Source organism: Synchiropus splendidus, chromosome 7 (genome assembly GCF_027744825.2).
Source record: "Synchiropus splendidus isolate RoL2022-P1 chromosome 7, RoL_Sspl_1.0, whole genome shotgun sequence".
Taxonomy (NCBI): Eukaryota; Metazoa; Chordata; class Actinopteri; order Syngnathiformes; family Callionymidae; genus Synchiropus; species Synchiropus splendidus.
The window spans coordinates 19,438,833-19,463,123 of NC_071340.1; the positions used below are offsets into that span (position 1 = coordinate 19,438,833).

Below are 24,291 nucleotides of genomic sequence, written 5' to 3' on the forward strand. Positions count from 1 at the left end.
TTGAACAAGTATATTAAAACAATGACACATAATCCAGGACCATGTCTTAACCCTGTGAAGCATGAAGCATAAAACAGTTGACAGAGAGCTCCAGTTCTCTCAAACGTATGTCTTTATCACTGCACACATATGTATCTCATATAAAATATCTGACCAACATCCACATCAAAAGGTCTTATTTGAATAATAATCTAAAACGATGTGTTCAGTGTAGCTCCCTAGTTCAGTTCTGGTTATTATTATTTGGAGGAGAGAGACTGAGGACACTTCATTACATCTACAACAAGTTAGCTCCGTGCTAACCGACATGCTAGCTGTTAGCTCGAGGGTGTGTGGCGTCACAGACCAAACAGGGAACACTCTCTCATCATTCTACCATGGTGTGGAAGGGGTTTGCTCGTCCTTAAGACGCGTTATCTTCGCAAACAAAACAAAGCCACACTTTTGAACACTACGACCCGTCGCTGCTCAAACTCCTCCGTGACTGTGACTGAGGCGGTCAGTCGGAGGTGGTGACGCGGATCCTGGGTCGCGCAGCGACGGCGGCCAGTTGGAGTCCGACCTCAGTCAGGAACCAGGTAAAGGAACAGAAATGAACATATCTTTATGATTCCAGAGAATTTTCTCACCGCTTCAGAATAACAACCATTTCTCGATACCCGTCCTGCGGCCCGTGTCTGTTAACACCACCAGACACATGAAGCATCGACGCACAGATTCTGACGTCGACGTTTTTTTTGTTGTTGAAGTTATCGATATTAACTAATCGTTGCAGCCTTAGATACAACTATGTGAGCACACACACACACACACACACACACACACACACAGTGTACAGACTTCACAAAACAGATGTATTCTGTTGCTGCCCAGACATTACCATGATTTGCATTTTAGCCGGGACCATAATGTGCAACATGGAGCTAAATGAACAAACTTCCATGTGTTAAAGGAAGTTTGCGATCGTTCTTGCCAGGGATTGTGTGAGAATTACAGTAATGGTGAATTGACTCGCGACTCTCTTGCTTTGGAAAACACAGCACCTCCCTCTGGCTGAGAGGATGAATGAATGTCATGGTCTGCTGTGCCAACATTGTGTAATATACTGAAAAACCAAGTCAAATGGTCCACAGCAGGGAGAGCTGTTGCGGCTCTTGCAGATTATACATATTCATTCTGAAGTTGTCAAGGCTATGTACAACAGTCTTTGTTGGACAGGCAATATTCATATCTCACATGAAAAAAAAAATGAAGCATCTTTGCTCCCATCGTTCTGTTATTGCCTTGGAATGACTTCATATTTAGGGCTGTTACTCTCTTCCCTTCAACCATGTTCATATTGTAGTCATCTATTTCTGCTTTCTCGATCTAACTAATTCAATAATTTTCTTCCCCCCTTTGTCATCCCTGCAGACCCCTCCCCTTCCCCTCTCCCCTCCGTCTGCCCTTCAAATCTTCTGGGTCTGGCTCAGTCTCTGTTGTCTGCCTCATTACTGACTGTTCAGCCATTTGATTTTCTGAAACTGCAGCTGTGCGTCCACACCGAGACCTTCTCCTCCATATTATTCCGCCACACACACACACACACACACACACACACACACACACACACACACACACACACACACACACACACACACATACACACCTTTTTCTTGGATGATGCATGGAGCATGTGTTTGTGTGCCACATGCCGACCGGACATTGTTGTAGTGCTGCTGAGCCTGAGAGTGACAGCGAAGATTTAGCTTTTATTTTGCCAGCGCTACTCAGCAGAATGCAAAAAGTGCCTCCATAAAGAAGTGTATCTTAGAGCGACTGCCTGTGATTCCACACCACAGCTGGCGATGAAACCAACATCCCTCTTCATGACGGATGCGCGGTGCATCCTCTCCACTCCCTGCCCTTCGCCTGTTATGAATGTTGTTGGCACGGCTTTAAAATATCAGGGCAAGTCTTCTTTGGCTCTGTGGGAGGCTGAATTTGGAAGGTGCTAAAGATTAAAAGGGGAGGTTCAATTCCCTCAAATGTAATGTATAAATGATCATGGCGCCAGCATTCACTATTGTAACTAGTGACCATCTCTGTCAATACTGAACATTGAATATTGCTAAAGAATATCTATATATCTATATATCTATATCTATATCTATATCTATATCTATATCTATCTATCTATCTATCTATCTATCTATCTATCTATCTATCTATCTATCTATCTATCTATCTATCTATCTATCTATCTATCTATCTATCTATATGTATATATATCTCACTGTTTTTCAACCTTTTTTGGAACTTAAAAAAAAAAAAAAACAGTACCAAAAGTATATTGCTTAGTCCAAACTCCTGGAGAAAATGTGAAAAATTCCGTCACTCGGATATTTTGGCCTCCTATTTGCAGAAACAAATAGCAGAAAAATGTATTTGTTCAAAATGTCTACAGGAAGATTTGGGCAGAATTCCAAAAATACATCATGATTTATTTATATTTTTATTTTAAATTGCTGTTTCAATTTTATCAGAATTTCTTTTACAGGATTTCCCTCTGATTTATTCTCTTATAAATCTTCTTTGCCTCAGCTTCATAACAACAATCATTCTTTCTGTCTTCACATTTTCAAGCACATTTATTTAGTTCTGCGTTTAGTTTTTAGCCAACCATTAAACCATGAAGCATGATGGTCTACAGGTGTCACAGTTTTGAAGGGAGTCACATTAGCTGTTAGTCCTGTTAGCTGTGCAGACAGTCTTTGGCGTTGTGACTCCGACAGGGAACCCTTGGTGACTCTGTCGTGGAGGTGTGTGGTCAAGTTAGTCGCGCCAGGTTTAAAACCAACTTGGTTACGCATTTGACTGGCTTCTTCGCTGTGAATTTGTGTGGGAAGAGGAGCACCATGTGAGTCAACACATCTGCATAGATCTATAGTGTATAGAAAGAATGTGACCGAATCCATGTCATCTCTCGTCGTTCAAATTTTTCCCCTAAAAACATCTGCCCTACACTTAGCTTAAGATATTTATATCATTAAATGTGACATGCAAATGATGTCAATGGTGCTAGCGATAGCGTTCCCACACTCACCCTATACATGGCAGGAACTGAGAAGGAAAGTTGTTGAAGCTTGTGCTGTCAGACTGATGTACGCCACTACAGTTTAAGCATCTGCTCCCTGTCCCATTATCAACGTTTCCTGAAAATTTCATTGCGATCCGTTCGTCTGTTTTTGAGTTACCGACTGACTGGAGGTAATAAATTCAAAACTCTTCACAGAGAAAGTATCAGTTTGACGGCTTCAGTAACACTGGGATTTTAAAACCTCATCCCAGCGGCGATTGGTCCAAAGTTAAACTCCCTTACTGGTTCATTTGTCTGCCACGACAATAAATAAATCAAATACAGTCAAGTTTATCAACACGGTGACGGGTAACAGCAATTCTTCCTCTACAGTTCTCTTGCTTTGGTGCACTGGTGTTCTAGTCGCTGTCCACTTCCGGGTGCTGACGCGGTGGCATTTGTTGAAGCAGTCCAGATGTTGAGACTTTGTTTTTTCAGAGCTGTTCATAAAATACTTTCCAGAAAGCAAGATACTTTGTAAATACTTTGTTTTTAAATATACTGTTTTCATCATCATCCTTTCGCCAGACAGATTCATTTTGTCCTTTATTCTGAGCAAGGAAATGTATTTTATAAATGATTTCATTCTTAAATTCACTTATTTTAAGTGCCAAATAAACAAGGGTTTGACAATGCATTAATGGTCTCCATTCTAGCCGCAGCCAGGTCATGAGTTAAAAAATGAATTCCAAAAAAAGAACACGGTCTATTACACAAACCAAATGTCCTCTTCTTCTTTCTCTTTGAGCTTCTCCCTTCAGGAGTCGCCACAGTGGATCACCTTCCTCCATCTCACCCTGTCCTCTGCTTCCTCTTGTCTCAAACCTACAAACCTCATGTCCTCCATCACCACCTCCATCATTCTCCTCTTTGGCCTTGATCTCCACCTTCTGCCTGGCAGTTCCAACCTCAACATCATCTTCTTCTCCCTCTCCTCCTCCTTCTTCTTCTTCTCTTTCTCCTCCTTCTTCTTCCCCCTCTCCTCCTCCTCCTTGTTCTTCTCCTTCTCCTCATCCTCCTTTTTCTTCTTCTCCTTCTCCTCCTCCTTGTTCTTCTCCTCCTCCTTCTTCTCCTTCTCCTCCTCCTCCATCTCCGTTCTCTTTGGGCTTCTCCCCTCAGGAGTTGCCACAGCGGATCATCCTCCTCCATCTCACCCTGTCCTCTGCTTCCTCTTCTCTCAAACCTACAAACCTCATGTCCTCCTTCACCACCTCCATAAATCTCCTCTTTGTCCTTCCTCTCCACCTTCTGACTGGCAGTTCCAACCTCAACATCTTCCTACCAATGTACTGGCTATTTCTCCCCTGTACATGTCCAAACCATCTGCATCTTTGATACCAAATGTGATTAGCATGATTTTTTTCTGTAACTAACTTTGATTAATCCTAAACACAAAGGAAAACATCATGGAATTATCAGCGACTAACATGGCGCCCAGCTCTGGAGGTTGTGTTGTCTTCCTCAAAGATAATTACATGTAACAGCCGGCTTACAAGCGGGACCAACCGGTCGTAAGTCAGAATGGATGTAAGTCGAATGCCATTCAAAATAGCCGACGCGAGGATTATAGCTACTACTGTAGTGGTAGATGGCTGTATGAGAGTGAGATGCTGGGATACTGTGCTGCCGTAACTGTCGTACGCGATGCTGGGCTGCTACGTGCTGCGGTGCCGGACATTGAAGCATCTGCTGGCCGTGGTCGTAAGTACGAGTGGACGTAAGTCGAGCAGGTCGTATGTCGGGTGTTACTTGTACTTATCTCGGCACAGTAAAGATATCTAGCATCACATTCTTTAGCAAGGTGTGACGCTGTGTGGACATGTTTGCCAGGACACTGGGCTGCAGCTGGTACAAGGCTACACTCATAAGCATTCACGGCCCGCACGCTGGAATAACTGCCGGCCCTTCCTTCTCTTGCTCTCTGAGTGATAGCCTGTCATTTTTCACCACCTCACATTGTTTTCCATTTCTGTGATTGAATCAGCATACAAATTAGAGCCAAGTGATTGAGCACTGAAGCGAAACCTCCGAGGCCTTTGGTGTTTTCCCGGTGACTAATGCGACCCGCGTCGCTGTCCGATATCGCATCTGAAATTCAGCCCTGTGATTTCCAGCAACATCATTTTCATGGCGCTTAAGGAAGTGGATCTGCTGCTGTATTTATTATTTATGATTCATGCGCACACACTCGCTCAGACGCACGCACACACACACACACAGTGGCATCCTCGCTATTCATTATCTAATCCCCCTGAGCAGTCCAGAGGGGCGAACGCTGCGGCCACCGCTCGCCAAACATTCTTGGCGGCTGCACACCAGAGCTAAAAGGGCTAAGTACCTGCCCTGGGTGTCAACAGGCATCCTCGGCCAAGAGTGGTCTGCTTCCTCTGGAAAGAATAAGATGGAGCGGCAGATAGAAGCCCTCTCATTACTTGCTCCCTGGGGCTGCGACTAAGCAGGGGATGGAGAGTGCACGCTCCCTGTCACCTCTCTGGACGGCCCTTATGAACTGTGGTTAATTGAAATCTGATCTATCGCAGCCTGGGCTTGGCCACTCCAGCATCAGGTCGCGCTCAATTTGCCCGACTCATGTGTTAAAAACCTAAAAGAGCTCAATCATTCTTGGTTTTACATCCTCAACAGCTGCCTTTTGCAGGTGTGACATTCTTTGTGAATTGCTGCTCTAGACTGGTAAGAGCTGATCATAGAGGAGAGTTTGAGTTGAACTTACTATCTAACCTTGCCTGGGGTCCACAATGCCTTAGATAGCTGGCAGGAGGGTGGGGTGGAGGGGGGTGGCCTCACACAAGCATCCACACAAAGAGGCTACTTAACTGTCCAGAGGCCCACCGGGTCCTCCACCTTTCATTTTATCTGTTTAATATTTCATATCTTGGCCCTAACCATGCTCTGGCCAAACGCCGCTGCCCAGGTTGCTGGAATATGGATGAGCGTGCACATTTACCCATTTACCTGGATGTCAGTCGGAAGCAGCTCTGGACTGCTGATCCCCCGCCTGACCCCCACTCCTGCAACCTCACCTCTGCTCACCTCCCTGGACCTGGAGCTGCCTTGTTAGAGGGAGTGAAAGAGATCGAAGGCGAAACAAAATAGACAGAAAATCCTACAAACAGGAGCCTGGGGATAACAGACACCCATGTGGAGGGCTGCTGGTGGATGATTTGCTGTTGAAGCACATGCCACTAAATTATTCCAAAAATAAGTTGAATGTATTTGACAAAATCCTGCTTTAAATAACTGAACAGAAATACACCCGATGCAGTGTTAAAATCTTACCATCTTTATTGGTGGTTACGATAATGGAAAAAAATGTTAAAAGTTATTTTCACATTTAAAATACAAGGAAAATAAAGCTAAGAAATTATTAAGCAATGTCAATTGTAGATTTTAAGCTTTAAGAGTTTAGAACTGTCTCAGAAAAGTAAATTTCATAAAAGATATACAGTGGAACCTCGGTTCTCGACCGCAATCCGTTCTAGACGGCTGTTCAAGAAGTGATTGGTTTGAAATCTGAATAATTTTTTCCCATTACAATGAATGGAAAAAGAAATAATACGTTCCAAGCCTTAAAATAGTCTTTTGTAGGAGTGAATGTAGAGTGTCTGCTGCAGGTGCGCTGTTCCTCTATGTGTGTGGCCGCTGCATGTGGGAGGGGTTGCCGAGTGAGTGACGTCTCTCCAGAAGTGAAGAGGTGCCCGGTGCGTGTCCAGCTCTGAATGTGCGCTTCTGTGCAGCTTGGCTGTGACAAAGTCATAAACCAAGTCACGCTCTGTCCCAGACTCGCCTCATCCCTGTCCCAGCTCCAGCCCACAACAGGACATCAAACCCTGGAGTGAGCGCTCCAGCACCTCCCCTGTGACACTCTACCACGGTCCAGTGTGGAGACAGGAAAGGTTTTACACCTCAAAACAGTCAGTAAATGTAGCTAACGGGACACGTCTACGTACAGAGGCTGCGTTATACACAATAACAAAGCGCATCATGGGTCAGCTGATCAGTCCGCGCACGTTATGTTTTTTCCGGCTTTGCAGCGTTCGAGTTCTTGGTTTTCGTTCGAAAGCAGAAGCAAAAAAAATCTCGAAATTTTTGTTCGAACTCCGAGCTGTTCGAAGTCGGGGACGTTCGAAAACCGAGGTTCCACTGTACAGTCTAAGGGCTGCATTTGGCCCCAGGTCCGCACTTTGCGCGGGTCTGATATAGAGTGTAGTGCCCACTTTCTTCACGGCCTAGAACGCAAGAGGAGGTCGTACACACTCACAGCTGTGTCAAACTGTGAAAGGATCCCCTCCCATTTTGGCGACCTCTAATACTTACTTCCACTTCTGGAATATTTTAATTCTGCTGAAATTTCTTTTCATATTTAAAGTGAGAAAATACAAAACTTAAAGCCAAAAATACTTGAAAGCGACCATTCAATGATTCCATAACATTCAATAAGTGTGAATACATTTTAGTCTGAATATCAAAGACTACAAAAAACAATGACAATATGGGTTTGTGTTCAAAGCAACTCTGGAATCAACCTGGGTCAGTTCTGTTTCTTGTTGAAGTTTTCTCACCTCAGAACTCGGGGTGGGAGGAGCCTCACTCACTTGGTCTGCCCCTTGACTCACACTGTTACATCCTCTACATGGGGCTCAAGCTAATGCAATTAGACTGAGCTTTAATTGTTCTCTAATATCTCTGGATAAAGCCAATGTGTTACGTGGAGTAATTACGGCTAATGACTGCACAGGGAGGGAGAAGTGGCGTTTTGTAGACAGAAACCAGTCAATTCATTTCCCTCTAATAGAGCTTTTGTTGAGTTGCCTCCGCCAGCCTGCGATAAGAGCCTTGGAAATGAATGATTTATTGCTATTGCACCCGCAATCACATTTTAATGAGGTAGTCATTTATGATAATTTGTCTCCCTTCACAGCCGACCTGTTAATAATTGTTAATTAACCGTTGGCCGTGCGTCCTTTGAACACGCACCCTGACGGACGGCTGTCAGCCAATGGGACCAGACCCTCGCGCGAACCGTCCCAGGATGTTTTAAACACGCGCAGGACGGAATCAACAGGAGTGTCGAGATATTTCCAGAGAAGAATCGAGAACGGTAGCGTGTCATGTCCGTCTGTACCGTCTTTGAAATTGGCAGCATATTTTTTCAGATTACCAGCATGGTAATACGTTTGGCAAGTTTCACCGGGCGACGCATCGCTGCCTCTGCTCACCAAGCAGGAGGAGGAAGTAAAACAAAAAAATCACTGAAATCATGAAAATAAGGGACATATATGTGTGAAATGGACTTTACGACCATTTTTTATGTAGCTTCATAGTCTGTGTTGAACATTCCATGAGTCATAATCGTTCCCTTAGCCCAATTTCTACACAGCCCACAAGTGTCAGAGAGGAGGAGGTGAGTGAAAAAATTGTTTTCAACTTGTCGATTTCCACTGGCTGTGGCGCACCAGTGAAGGCTCGGTGGAGCTCCACCGGCGCTACACTTAAATTCAGCAGCGTGTATAGTTTAGTTATATGTATAGTGTATAGCTGCGGAGCTCAGCACAGCCCTGCAGTGGAGAGAATCGTTCAGGCAGGAAGTCATCCAGCGGAAAACAATGTGATAATAATAGACAATAAAACACAATGTGTAGACATTATTTGGACTTCACTGTGAAAGAGGAGTGTAAGCATTACATCATAACCCAGCAAACGGAAGGATTCTTTCACGAAAACATGGATGACATCATTATTTTTTTTAGGATTCTCTCCATAAACACATCACCTCTTTCAATCCAGGAAGTGCCACGTGATCCACGATTCTCTGTAGCAACCACTCGGCGCCACACCACTGTGCTCTGCTTCTCCGTTCCCAGTGGAAATCGAAAAACCTGCTGGGGTCCTGTGTAAACACTGCGTTCCCTCCGCCAAAATATGTGGTTGAAATTCAGAGTTACAACAATATCCCCAAGAACCATAGGTGCATACACACCCCAGCCTTCAACATATGTTTTCTGTTCTATATAACTGTGAAAAAAAACCTCATGCAGTACACAATCAAGGCCTGTGTGTGGCATTGCTATGCGCTTGTAAACAACCATGCAGAGGCTTGATGATTGTTGAGGAACGTTCTGTGGAACGTTGTTGTATTGTCTTCTGTCAGTGTTATTTTGAGGTTAAAGTGAGAGCCTGAGAGCACCAAGTCGTTTTGTAGTTCTGATAAAGTACTGTGCTGATATGATGTGATGCTTCTACCAAATATACTGTGTTGTAGTCAAGACTGTGTTGTTCTTGGTTTGGTCTCTGTATGCTCTGGTCTTGACAGTCTTCACAGCAACACTACAAATAGATATGATGGCTACCAGCGTCCTGCTCTCACTCGAAAGAGGAGCCAAAGACGTTGTGTTGTCTGTCTGTCTGTGGCTCATGCCACCCATAACGTTGCCCCGGTCTGTGTGTGTGAGTGATGCTGCAGACTGGAGCGTCTCATCTTCACTCCAATGAATTAAACAGACTTAACCACCTTCAACAATGAATAATAAGTTAAAAAAATAAGTTTAGTTTAGGGAATGACAAAGTGAAACATGCAACTAAGTCATGTCCATCGTGTTGATCGTGGATCTGATGACAGTCCAAGTCTAAGGACCAAGTCTAATTGTGTGTGTCTCAAAGTTAAGCGCAAGTCAAAGTCAATATTTCGCCATTTCGCTGGAATAATTCTTACTTTTTTTGTCTTATTTCCTGTATAAAGGATCATCTCAATAGCAACTTGACCAAAATTGCCGCCAGCTTAGCGGCTCATTTGGTGAACAGCCGCATGAAACTGGGGAAAGAGCATGTGGCTCGGAAACCACAGGTTGACCAGGCCTGCTGTAGAGGGTAACTTAAGGTTGTTGTCAACCCCGGTATTGATCTCAAAGCACAGAAGGTTGTGAAATGTTCTCCGTGACCTGTTCTTATTCCGGCTCAGTTCCAATAAACAAATGAGCTGAGCTAAAGGGCTCTGGAGGAGAGTCTTTGTGAAGCCATTTTGGATGGACCAAACATTTGGACCAAACATTTGCAAACTGAAGACACAGAGAGAACATTTTAGACATCAGAATTAGGTAATAAATACCTCTTTCTCCACTTTAATACCCAGTGTGGCCATGTGATTCAGCTGTTTGTACATACACATATGTCACAAGCCATTATTATCTAGAGTGGTTCGAAGGTGTGGAGCCCTGCTATTATTGCTTGCTAAAGCTGAGCTCAGTCATATGCTAATAAATTGACATTACATGCACTGAATAACAACAGTAGCCTAAGCAGTTTGCTAAAATACAAATGACAATTACTCTGCTTTAGTATCTTGCTGTTTGGCTACGTCTTCTACAGCTTCAATTGCTGAAAGTTTTGGGGACACTTTATAATGTGAAGGACGAGACGGAGAAGATGCGACTGGCTCAGTTGCGTCAGACAGTTAAGGACATGTCTGCCAGATGAAAAACGTCAGGTAGAGGTTTCGCTAACCAAACCTGAACTGTTCCATCATTTCATCAGGACCCTTGAGTCATCAAAAGGTTGCTTCACTCAGAGATGGAGTCGCAGCATGTCAATGTGAGGCATGTACAGCCGACCAGTTCTCTGCAACAGAGCTGAATCTCGAGAGTCAAAATGATCTAAAAAGAGCTGGAGAGTCTGTCAGTACTGTTTTTGTTTTGGCACTGAATTGTGGATGAGTGATCTCTGTCTTGTTCCAGCTGTAGTTGCTGAAGGGGTCATGATCATGTAGATCAGGCAGCTTCCAAGACTCGCCTCGGGTCCATTAGATGCTTTTTTTTGGCCCACAAAAAATTTGCACTTTTTCCTCAAGTTATGAGAAGCTTGTTAATCCTATTTCAGTTACGTTTTTGAAGAAAGCATGAGTTTTTGCGTATCAACACACTGTCACAGTCACCGGAACTCAAACACATTTCAAAAGCCTCAGTTGTTCTGCACGATTATGGCCAAAGTATTAATCACGGTTATTTTGATCAATATTGTATATATGATTATTGATCTATTTTTGTTGCTTTACTTTAACTTTCAGTTGAAAATGAAGCTTTAAACACAAACAAATTTATATACATTAATTTAAAAAAAGATGGAAATGACTCAGGATGCTCCGATCAGGATTTTGGCTCCCGATCACCGATATAGATCACATGGATTGACAATGAATTTGAAATCAAAATGATGAGATCTCCTGAGAACATGATGTGAAAAAATGAACTTTAAATCATTTTAATTCAGACATGTTTAATGTACCTCTCCAATGTGGCAAAAAAAAAACATAAAAATTGAATTGCTGAATGTAGCAATAATTCTGTCAAAAGGACAACTGACAAACTTTGATGTGAGACGTCGCAGGTGAATCTCTAGAGTAGAGACTGTGCTGCGTCTGTGAAATAGTTACATACTGTAGTGAGACTCCGAGACAGAGAGAAGTGCATTTATGAACGTTTCCACTGCAGATGTTTTCAAAAGTTTCAGATTCAGGTTCCTAAAGAACGCTGTACCGGACACCAAAACGGCGATGGATCCGGTCACTTCCGTTTCTGCGTGAACATCTCCTGAGGAAGGCTAGCTTTGTGAAATATATCGTTTAGAGAGAATTTAGAGATCTTAGCATTGCGAATGTCACGCTCGGATCGGCAGGTGTTGCTCAGCGTCAACTGCGCTGACAGCCTCCTGCTGAGGAACCAGCGATCTCACTTTCATGAGCCCGGAAAACTCTTGCGCTTTAAATGGCATGTTTAATTTGAAGGCGCTTCCCTGCACAACAGCATTTTCTCGCGCATGTGCTCCTCAATGCAAACTTAACATGACAGATTGAAAGAACTTCTACAGCAGACATGCTGCTGCTTAGTGAGCAGCGAGTAGGGAGGAGTGGACGCATCACAACCAGCGGGGCTTTATCAGAGTGCTGGCTGTCACACATGACCAGTTGTTGTGATCGGCAGTGACAGGTAGTGATCGGAATTCACCGATCACCCTGAAATCGACCGATCACGATCGGTGACCGATCGATCGGAGCATCCCTAAAAACTACCCAAGAATTGAGGATTTCCCGAGTGTTATCACGGAGTGCAGCCCAGTGGATGAGATTACAGAACAGTTTTGTCGCTCTTTAATTCCCACTCTCTCCGGTGCTTAAACGTGGATATAGATGAGATTACAGAACAGTTTTGTCGCTCTTTAATTCCCACTCTCTCCGGTGCCTAGACGTGGATATAGATGTGTAATAACAGTAATATAAGTGGGTGAAGCATATATCACAGGCGAGCAGTAGTTTGATGATGGCAGCCCAAATCGTGATCTCTATTAAAATTTGATGTGCAGCCCATGAGTTCTAAAAGTACTTCCACTTCACTCCAATCACTTGACATGTGTGATAATACTTTTCTAGGGCATGATCATGTCAAAACGCTGATGAACAGTTCATGAATTTCACCAGTACCTCTCTCTCTCTCTCTCTCTGTTTCAGGCGGGCGCTGTACTTTTAAATGAAAAGCATGTCTTCTGAAGGCGTTCCACAACCACCATGGGAAACTCCCAGCACGAGAGGGACGTGGCCCAAGGTTAGTCTTGTGAGTTGATACCGTGAAAATGTATCGTAGAAATGAATCATGTATTTCATTTATGTATTGAAATGTGCCCTGGCATCGTGGTTTAGGGTCAGTGGTGCTGAACATCATAATAATGACGTGTCATGGTGTGTAGTGTGTCATCAATCTCATGTTGATCCTGACCGCCTCTTCTCAGTAGCATTACCTGAAGCCTCCCAGCCAAATTTCTCCCAAAATTGTTCCACTTGTGTCCTTAACTGTCAACCCCTTTTATCCTCCACTCACCTTGCACTGCCTATTTCTGTCTCCCACCCACTGCGCAGCACTGTTGCTTTTCTTGGCGGGTCATTACCGTGTAACCCACACAAACACTTTGGCTCGCTCCGATCCTTCTCATGGCTCTTTGAAACCCTTCAACTGCCTTAAAATTGGGCTTTTTAAAAAACGCATATTGGTCAGAAGTCAACATGGCGTTGGACTGATGTCACTGTGATGCATGCGGAGCACACACAACTCTTTGACTCACATTCTAATGCACTGTATTCGCCCTCGGAGAGTGTTTTACCAAATGTGCATTTTTGCTTGTTTGCACGTGTGCGGTCGACTTGTCGTAACAGTTGTAGACAGGAGTGTGTTTGCTAAAACTGCATTTAAAAGGTGAGCAGGGAGGAAGTGTAATTTAAAACATGTTGATCTAAAGTCTGAACAAACAGTTGGACGTTCGCCTCCGTGACCTTGGCTTCCTCAGGACTCTGAGCCTGGTGGTCCAAACATGTTTATATGAGTCCGTTTGAATGAGGCTATCGGTGATTACGGTGGCACGGCGAGGCCCGGCGTCCCCCTGTCACATGATGTGCTCCACGGAGCAGGCCCCTGCACTGTCTCGTCTCTGCACATTTGGGTGTCTCTGTATGAAGGAACGGCATTAACCCAGGAGGCAGCTGCAAATTAAATCAATACGAGATAATGAAGTGCAATTAGAGGCGGCAGCTCGGCCAGTCCTTTGCTGTAAGCACACAATTTCTCTCTTTGGGCTCACGTCTCTTTCGAACCTGTTGGTTTTTCCACTTTGAGCCGCCACAATCCCCACAGCAGCCGTTTGGAGGAGTGATCGCTGAACTCTCCTGGCTGCCAAGACTTTCTCTCAGCACTGCTCTCCATTTATCCTCACCTGCCTCTCTGAAAAAAAAACAAAAAAGACTGGCTGTTTTCTGTTTAATCTCCTTCCTTTTTTGGTATGCTGCTTTAAAATTTCCTTTTTTTCTTTATCTTTATTTCATAAAAATGTTGGCAGGATTAAAGCTTGTTTTAATGTGTTGGTATGCATCCAAAAAAATTGCTTCCTTTGCAAATGTTTGTGGAAGGTTGCGTCCTTCCATCTTCTACTCTGTATCCTAGGTGAGGTCTCTTGGACAGCTGAAGAGAGAGGTCCCCACATTCCTAGGTGCTCAGAATACCTGACCAGGCAGGCGTCCAGGAGGCACTCGTAACAACGTGCCCAAGCCTCCACAACTGGCTTCTGTTGGTGTGAAAAAGCAGCGGTTCTGGGTCATGACCCAAGCCTCATATCCGTTGTTGAGACTAGAGTTGGAAGTGGGTTCAATGTCATGTCTGGGTTGGAGTTGAGATCCTTCCCCATTTGTGGAGTAACTTGTCTGTTGTGGTGTCGAAAGAGCTTGTCATGGTTGGCTCAGGTGAACAGTCCCAAGTGCTAGATAGTAACTGGCCCACAGATGACTCGACACAGACAAGGTTAATTTTTACAATATTTAATCAACAACAAACCAAAAATAACAGGGCACAGGCAGGAGACGAAGAACTGAGGATGTCGCTATCCAAAATGTGGAGCGAGGGAATATATCCAGCTTTTCAATAATTCACTGGATATAAAGCTATACATATCCAGCTTTATAATAGATAAAGATATATCTACGAGGCCCAAATAACACTCGGTGGTGGAACACACAAACACGCACACGAGGAAGAAAACGGCAACAAGAGAAAATAAGACACAAGTAAGAAAAACTGTTGCAGACATGCGCACAACACGGCTATAAAAGGCAGGAAACAAACTAGAAGAACAAACAAGGAAGCGGGAGAAATGACACGCACAATAGATAGATTTCAAAGAGCAAATTTCGATTTACCGGAGGACGTGGAGCAACCATCTGGCAGCGCAGACTGGAACCCAGGTGTAGAAATCCGAGAGGCTTGATCATCGGACGAGCTCCAGCTGTGCTGCCATGAAGCTGGGCGGAACAAAGGAAAAGGAAAACGCAGACCGGAAATAACAAAATGAAACCACAAGAAAAACACGGAACATAACAGAGCTGAACCAAAAGGCAGAGCTCCTCCTCTCACCAATGGACATGAACTGAAGCCGAAACAATTATAAAGCAGTGTGAAAGTTTCAGCACTCTGACCTACTGCTGATTCAGTTGGTTTGAAATCATTGAGGTGGACAAGTGGATGTGGTTTCCATTCAAATGCCCTCATGCAAACCTTTATAAACAAGCTCCATTAGACAACAGCAAACGGACAAACAATGAGGACGGTACAGGAGGACATGAGGAAGCGTGAGCAGGGAGGACGACTGAGAGTCGCTAAGGTGCAGGACCCTGACTTCAAGTTGCTACATTCTATTTCAAGCAAAATATTACATCTTCAGCAGCACATGCTTCTTTCTCTCAGTGGTATATAAATAATCCAACATTAATTTGATGGATCGGAGGAGTATATCCTCGCTCCTCCCTTCTTTTCTCCCCGTCAGACGAGTCAGTTCATTTTCTATCCCTTGTTTTGCAGGATGAATAATGAGAGAGAGCTTTCCCTCTGCTGCTCTGTACCCACATAATAAAGCCTGCGATTACGTAATAGTGTTCCTCAAACATGCATCACCAGTTTCGTTTGAATTACTTCCCTCTTTAATACGTTCCGATTGCTCTCTGTAGTGCTCTCTGTGATGCCACCTGATTACAGTGAGTCACCAGATGGCACTATTTAGCTGCCTCACTCAGTGTTAGGATCCCGGCATCAATCTTCAGGCTCCGTCACAGGGACAGCTCTGTGTGAGGCTGGAGCCAGTCGTCCTGCGTGACCGTGTCCTTCAGTAGTTCATCGTGTGGTGTGGTTCTCCACCAGCAGGGAGGAGAGCTCAGCGTTCACCTGCTAAACTCCTACTTAGCGCTTCACAGATGTGGCAATGCCATGTATCCGCTTTGCTGCCACTCTTCACATAAAATGCGAAGACATGTCTACAAACACGTTCGGCAGGAAAGGGGTGAAAACGGTGTTCTGCATCGGGTCTGTCTTCTTTCCCTTTGGCATCACAAGCACTTAGCACTGGCATCTTCAGTAAACAGCGAAGTGACGTCTAATGGGCTTTTAAGTGCCTCACACGGGGGACTATTTGTGTAGCATCAGTGGAAGTGTGTGATCGCTATGTGACAACAGTATTTTAAGCTAGCTCGGCGGCAGCAGGGAGGATGAGTACCCTGAGCTGTGGCTTTCCCCGGGGGAGCAGATGTTACCCGGATCTAAGATCTCAACTTCTCTCACACTTTCCAACTCAGGTGTCTGTTTCCGACGAGACGAGTGAGAAGTCTTGATCCCGCCATTTCACATGTGGAAATGGATTGGAAGAAAAAGGGTGTTTTGGCACCTGTGATTCAAAAATAGAAGTAGGAATATATCAGATTTGTTTGTTTTCCCCTGAGACTCGGGTTATCAAATTACATGTGTCTGATGTTGGAGCTAGTGCTTTGTGTGTTTTTGCAACTGGTAATTGAAATGAGTGTTGCTAGTTAGCTGCACGCTGCTGTGGAGTGAAAAAATACCTGTCTATATGACATACAGCGACTAAGTTATTGGCTGCATTCTTCTTGTTTTTTTTGGTTATCAGAATGTATGGGTTATTATTTCCAGTTGAGTTTGAATAAGCGGGATGTGATTCCCTGGGAGATGTTGCCGAAATTGTATTTAAAAATGGGCAACTGCTGGGATTGAAATAAATGTTCTACATTAACTCTACTGAATGTAAAGGAGTGATCGCTGGTCAATTCCATGTCTCAGTTAGTTGTAATAGCAGGTTTGTGCTGAGCTTATTCAGCCAACCTTAAAACACGCTGAGGAGTTGGCAGGGTTGGATTTCATTCAAAGAAGATTCCACTGTGCAACACTTTGCATAATGGATTCCTGAATGAGAGAACAGGGTGAAGTGAAGACTGGACCTGACTGATGAGAGCCAATCAGTTCTCATCTTCAGAGTTCCTTTATCAGCAGCAGGTGCGGCGGTTAGATGACTGTTCAGATTGAATTTGACATTTTATTGGGTTCCAACCTGCTCATCTCCGCGGTGGAGACGTCCATCTTGCTTATCTGACTTCCTTTATCTCATTCTGTCGCTGAAACATTGGTGATTGATGATGCTTTAAACCGTCTTAGCGATAGTTCTAATTCATTTTTCATTTACTGTTTAATATCAATGTTATATTATATAGTGGGGTTTTTTTTTTTAGAGTGACACTTTACGACTCGATGAGCTGAAAAAGGAGGGATGTGAGATAAAACTTAAACGAAACTTGCGAGGAACTTCAATTGTCAAAGAGCATTACAGCAGAAGACAGGTGTAATGCAGAGGATTCAAGAGCCTATTGGCATGTTGGTGACATGTTGGTGTACATATATATATATATATATATACAGACGTGGCTCATTAAATCATGGTACTATTATATATAGCAAAATATGGTATAGTGATATATACAAGAGACATCCAACCGGGATCGGTTCCGACCAACCGGTCGTAAGTCAGATTGGATGTAAGTCGAATGCCATTCAAAATAGCTGACGCGATGGTTATAGGTGCAGAATGTTACTTGAAGTAACATAGTATTATACAGTAATATTTGAATAGTTCCATTATTTAAATGTGAAAATCAAATGACACAACAAGGAAAACATACAGTTTTATCTGACAGTGAAATCGTCTCTCATTTTTCAGGGTCAGGTGGACAAATGAGCAGCTGCCTTCATCTCCAAAATAACCCCAAAATGTAGCTAGGCCCCTTCTGACACACACTTCCCGCACTGCAGCTAGAAAGTCTGCTGTCTATTCAAACTACTACTTACAAGATTCCTGTGTTACATCCAATATACAGGGGTTGGACAAAATAATGAAAACACCTTCAAGCTTTTTTAGCATTAAGGTGTTTCCATTATTTTGTCCAACCCCTGTAGTTCAATATATAAGTCTGACTTAGGCCATCTGCTGCTTTTTACCAATATGAATGAGTGTTGAGCTTTGTAGGATGAGCATTCTAATACATCAGTTTATCACTCGACATCTCTTTCAGTCTTACTCTTTGCCCTTCTATCATGGGAACGGACAGGCTTGCTATTAAATACTGAGCTGTGTATCTAAGCGAGGGTTGGGAGTGTGGAGTCACACATTCTAATATACCCTAACCGTCTTTATTTATTTATTTATTTTTACGCGACACACTGCCCACAGCTTCAGGATCTGCCGTGGACAGCACAACATTCAATTGAAGGCCTATGGTGCCATCATGAAGCCTTGCTATTTGACTCCTTTGGAGTGAGAATGTGTTGTTTTCTGTGGAGATGAAGACATCTCCTGCCCCAGGATGGTTACTGAGTTTTGGATGAAGATTTGTTTGCAATATTGAAATGCTGCTGAAGGAGAAAAGTCAGGACGATATGGCTGGTTCCTGCTATGCCAACAGTCTGAAATTTCAATTATCAAGCCAATACAATTACAAAATAATGGACCTAGTAGGGGCTCTAGTTTGTTCTTCCCTTGTAATAAATAGTTTGGATCAATTTACTTCAATCCAAGACAGAGATGAATGTGCCTGTTGCCTTTCACGCATGGTTCGCTCCGACGACATCCAATAATACTGACTGTGATTGCAGATACATTAGTGAGCAACAAGAGTGGCGCTGACTTGGTGTGGACCTGGTGGGCCTCCTCCACATGCACTCGCTTCCCTTTCATCCAAGAAAAGAATCAAACCCTTTTCTCCTTCATTTTAGCGCGAGCACGTGCAGACGGCAATACACTCAGGCGCACACGCACTGAGTGAATCTGCCATTTAATAATTATGAGGCGTAAAATCCTTGCCGACGGCGAGCATACTGAAGGATGTAATTATGACCTCTTTCAGAGAGCCCACGCTTGGTGGCAATGCCTACGTTTCCAGCAGAGAGAGAAAAACACTCCCAAGGAATGACAGAGAAACGTGCCCTTCATTGCAATTAAGGACAATAATTCTCTGCAAGAAAATTGTTTCAATTGCTTTTCAGCCCAGGAGCTAAATGGCATCGATGGGGTGATGGTTTTAAATGGGGGTGACAATGGGACGATGCCTGGGGTTCGAGATGGTTCCACCATCTGATGGTAGAGTGAACGTTTGAATGGCCATCTATTGGACTCACAGCTATGAGACCAGGTGGAACTGCCTCACCTGGATCTAAGAACTGAAAAGAAAGGCAGGATAGCACTTACTTTTATGTTATTGGTTTAGTTTTTTTTGATACAGCGGGCATTTTAAATTTCAGATAGAGCCATAGTTTTTTAATATCATAACCAGTTTTTGCCAGAATTCTTTGAAACCGCCATTTTAAAAAAATTGGAAAGCAGCGAATCAAAAAGCTCTTTGAAAAAGACAAGGGAGCAGAGGGGGAAGTTTTGATATTTATTGAGTTGTTGACAACAACAAAACTGCACGTTTTTAGTCGTAAGAGATGAATCTCTTTCCATTCTGCAGCCACCCACAAGCTGTGCGTCGCTTCACATGTCCAGCCAGATTCATTATGTCAGTTCCACCAGCAACAGACCTCAGTGATACTGAAGTTCATTCTGGATTTTTTTGTTAATGACACGGTGAAAACCACCACAATCATGTTCATCTGAATGATGTGTCATGCGTTTTCTGCCTGTTTTGATGTTTTCACCTGATAACACTGAACAATGTAGCATCCATACATGTTTAATTTCAGTTTCACATTCACTTTTCTGTCTGGCAGGTTGTTGTTGATGGAGTTCCTTAACACCACCTACCTTCCAGTTGAGCTCATTGCACTCTATATTCCACATGAATAATGTCAATAAAATACATGTAAGGCCATAATATCAAAATCACAGTTTGGGTGAAAATGAGTGATTTGATGGAGGTATGCACTGCCCCAGTGCCTTTCTATCTCTTTATTAAATCTAACAACTGCCGAGTGTCAGATCAAGAGTGTACTAATTGTAAAACAGCTGGAAACCGTCTTGAAATACAAGTCAGCACTTGGTTTTCTGCAGTAACACAATAGAGTGAGTAAATTGTCTTTCACCGGTGCCACACACTGGAAAAGACGTTTATTAACTGGCAGCGACGCAACATGAAATATCTCCACTGCACAGTTGTGATAATGAAGGTGATATAATTCTCTTATTATAGAATCCTCCATGTCTTTATGATGCGGCTCTTGTTTACATTAGGTTGAGGATTATTTTTAATAGCTTTTGTGTATGGAATCTATAAATCCGTCAGACTTGTAGGACACCTACACTACCAGTCCAAAGTTTGGACACCTTCCCATTCGAGAGTTCTGTCTTTATTTTTACTCTTATCATTTCTGTAGTTTCATACACAAGGCATCAGATATATGAACCAGGATGTATGGAATTATTAGCAAAGAAAAAAGTTAAATATCTATAAATATGGTTCATATTTTAGACTACTCAAAGTAGCCAGTATTTGCCACCATCTTTCTCCTTGGCCAGAATTGCTGAGGCAATGGGATGTCTTCTTGATGTCGACCTGCAGATTTAAACTGTGACTCAAACAGGGCACCTTTTGATGAATAACATGGAGAAATACAAATGTCATTCCTAGTTAAATATGTCTCAACTATAGAAAGTTGCAATACAATGGAGGCAAAATGAAATGCAAACAATTTGAATTTCAGTCTTTTCTTACACATTCAATCAATCCGAGGTAGTTGTTATTTGAGTTTATAGCAACATTTGTTCTGCTGTTAGCATCTGAGCGTGTTCTGTAAAAATGTATTCATGCTGCACTAAATCAAAGGAATCAAAAAGCTAAATCTGTCAGGCTCAGAGGCAGCTTGCTGTGACGGACCGTGACCTTTGCACCTGCTGCTCAAGCAAAAGGAGAATTTCCTCCCAGGATCAATAAAGTAACTGCATGTTTACTATGGTTCATAGGCCAGTAAATTCAATCTGGAAGTGGACATTAAATAAGAGGGACCTGCCTTTGCTGCGTGTGTGCCCGGGAACTGCACAACAATTGAATGCAGGGAGTAAAATAAAATAAGAAAAACTACACTTGAACTGCAAACTATGCACTTCATCGATGAGAAATCATTCTTTTCTTTGTTGTGCCAGTGTTGTGATTTGTTTCCGGGTCTTGTTCTTGAGCATATATAGATGTTCACTATGAGATCCCCCTATTTTCCACCAGCCTCTGATATGAACTAAGGGTGATGAAAGCAGGTGGTGTTATTTATTTTATCAATGCGCTTCCTGGGTTGCCAAAAACGAAGGGAGAATTCTTCACGGCTTGATTTTGCGGACAGCTGGACTGTGAGAGGGGTGGGTTTGAAGTGGGTGGGAGGGGGGGGATCCGGATGCTGTGTTTGTGTATGAAATCCTGTGGTGGGATCTCATCTGTGGTAGCTGCAGGAACAAAGGTCCGTACGAGGCGAAATGGGCACCAGGGGGAAATGGAAAGCAGCGCACACGTGTGCCGGCTGTTTACATTGCGCTGAGACGCTACACGCCGATGCATTCCAGCGCTCACGGTGGGCTCGCCAGATCCGGGGCCATGTTTTCACGCTTGACTTTTCATTTCTAAAATGAATGCATATGTCTGAGGAGGGTTTTGGCCTCTGTGGTGTTACGTTGTTATTTGTCTCAGGACATTTTCAAGTGGTATGTATGTATGTTAGTCTTGGAGGATCTTGTCTCACAAACTGTGGACTGAGGATGAGCGAGAACACAAAAGTTGTTGTCCTAATAATGTGCTGTAGTTCTCTTCACTGTAACGTTTAGAGAGAGTCACTTAGGAAAAAAACTAACTTTCCTTTATAATATATGTGGCAGTGTAATGGAAGATGTTAAGTTTCCATCCGACCCAAAATACAAAAAAACAGCACGACTAAAAATATGGTAAAGCATTCAGTTTACCAACAACTATTCAGAACTTTTGTTTTTATATAGACAACTATCACATGCATTTACTGATAAAAACAAGCGTACGATACACCAAAATGAATAATAATGATATTAATAATAACTTTAAAAAGTATTTCTTCATTATTGACTTTCAAAATGGCTTCCTTTAAATAAATATATCAACAAAAATAAAATAAATAAAAGATGAAAAGTAACCTTTATATGTCAGTTAGGAAAAAGCTAACTTTCCTTTATATATGTGGCAGCAATGGAAGATATATAGTGGAATTTCCATCAGAACTGAAATGTAAAAACCGGTACTACTCAAAAAATGATTATAAATATGGTAATGTATTCAATTTTAATAGGACTATTTTGAACTAATAATAATAATAATAATAATAATAATAATAATAATAATAATAATAATAATACTTTAAAAGGTATTTTTCATTTTTCATTTTCAAAGTGGCTTTCTTAAAATAAATATATAAATAAATATAATAATATATAAATAATTTGCTGTTCACTTCTAGGGGAAACAAATAATTTTGTCAATATTTTGTTTTCCACAGAAGACTGGTGAGAACCAGAAGCACCTTGGACTGCTCCGTGTGAAGCACTCAATCGATCCGTAAGTTAGTTTTCTAACTTTGAAGAATTGCTCCAACAAAGAATTGAAATTGCTGTCTTTGAATGACATGTAGGTGTCACACAAGGTAGTGATGTTTGCTTCATTTAAAACAGTTTTTTAATATTTCTTTCTGAATATTAATGTACCTATAAATATAGTATAAGGCTATGGCCATATAATCTTTCCATAAACTTGTCAAGTCTGTCTTTTGTTTGGGGTTAGAAAGGAAGCAGCAGCCGTGGTGGTCGCACACATCCTTGTCTGTGAACGGTGAACTCAGCTCTTGTCTGCCCTTTAGTAGGCAGCGGGAGCGGAATCTTTACTGCAATCAAAATTCACAAGAAAATGGAATCCTTTATATGCAAAACAAACAATGCAGAGGAAATAAAACATTCAGGCGAGCTGTCAGGTCCTTTCAAGAATCAATACGAGGCCTTTCATCTGCGGCCCAACCTCCTTCCTGATAATTATCCTGCATATTTTATGCCTGCCTCCATGCCTGCACACACACACACACACACACACACACACACACACACACACAACCCATACTTCCTCTCATATTCATAGCCACATACTTCATGCATATGGTAAGTTTAGACACGCTTCAGTTATAATTCTAAACAAACAATGTCATCTTCTAAAAGTTTCTCATAAGTTTACACTACTGAATGAAGAGCTGTATATGAAAGTACAGGTAGTGTGCTTGTTTATAGAGGCTTGCTCTCTTCTCCATTTTCTGACCTGTGACATGCGAAGGGACAAAACCGGGGGGCTTCATGGTGCATGAAATGACAGCAGAATTTTCAAGGACCTAAAAGGAAATAATGAATTTTCAATCCAACAATTCAAATAAGAGAAATATGTCTGCCAACTGCATTTTATCTTTCTCTCTCTCTTATGTCACCATAATACTGTGAAGCTATCTGAGAGTTTCATTCTCAACTCTTTGTGTTGCTCACTTGCATGACAACCTGAAGGAAATTCACCCTTATATCAGAAAAGTTTGGCAAAGTTTGGTGTCTGACATTTTGCCTTCCACATGCTTTATACGCTGCAACTGTGGCACCTAGAATACTTAAATAAAAAGATTGCTATATTATTCAGTGGCACCTTCATGAGTTTTGTCAGAGCTCACGACTCCATTGAAATGAATTGAAATGCCATTCATTTGTCTGTGACCCATACCTGCCAACACCTCATAAATGTGCTTAAAAACGCTGTATATTGTATAAAAACCCAGTACAATAGAACATACTCACCTCATACTATACATGCTAGCTTAATTCTTTTTTTTCACTTTCCTCGGACGCGACCTGAGACATGAAATTTTGCAAGTGGCGAGCTCAACATGACATGCGACTGTGATGCCATCGCCCAGAATCCACTGAGCCGCCATGTTGAGTGAATGTACTATACATGGTGTTTCGCCACTTTCTTTGATGTCATGTGAAATATAAAGCAAATACATTTAGAAACCCTATGAGCTAAATGCTAAATTCAATGAATGAGGCTTGTAGCATTGGGCGGATGTTTCACTGTCTAACCCGAATGCTAGCTCTCAACAAATAAATAAATAAAATACTGTCCATATATTTCCTCTAGAATCCAATTCAGGTTTGAACCACAACACAACTGGTTTTCCTTTGGAATTAACCCCACTTGTTATTTCCTACCTTGGACAGCACCAGATTTTTTACCAATAAAAAAGCCATAGATAAAATAAAAATTCCTGGCT

At 42.5% G+C, this 24,291-nt stretch overlaps 1 long non-coding RNA gene across 1 annotated transcript; it reads left to right on the forward strand.

Annotated features, from left to right (window-relative positions):
• The first annotated feature begins 431 nt into the window (after positions 1-431).
• LOC128762883 (uncharacterized) lies at positions 432-22,553 on the forward strand. Its single transcript, XR_008415589.1, has 3 exons — positions 432-578; positions 12,633-12,726; positions 22,495-22,553. It is a non-coding gene; the product is annotated as an uncharacterized LOC128762883 (long non-coding RNA).
• Positions 22,554-24,291: the final 1,738 nt, after the last annotated feature.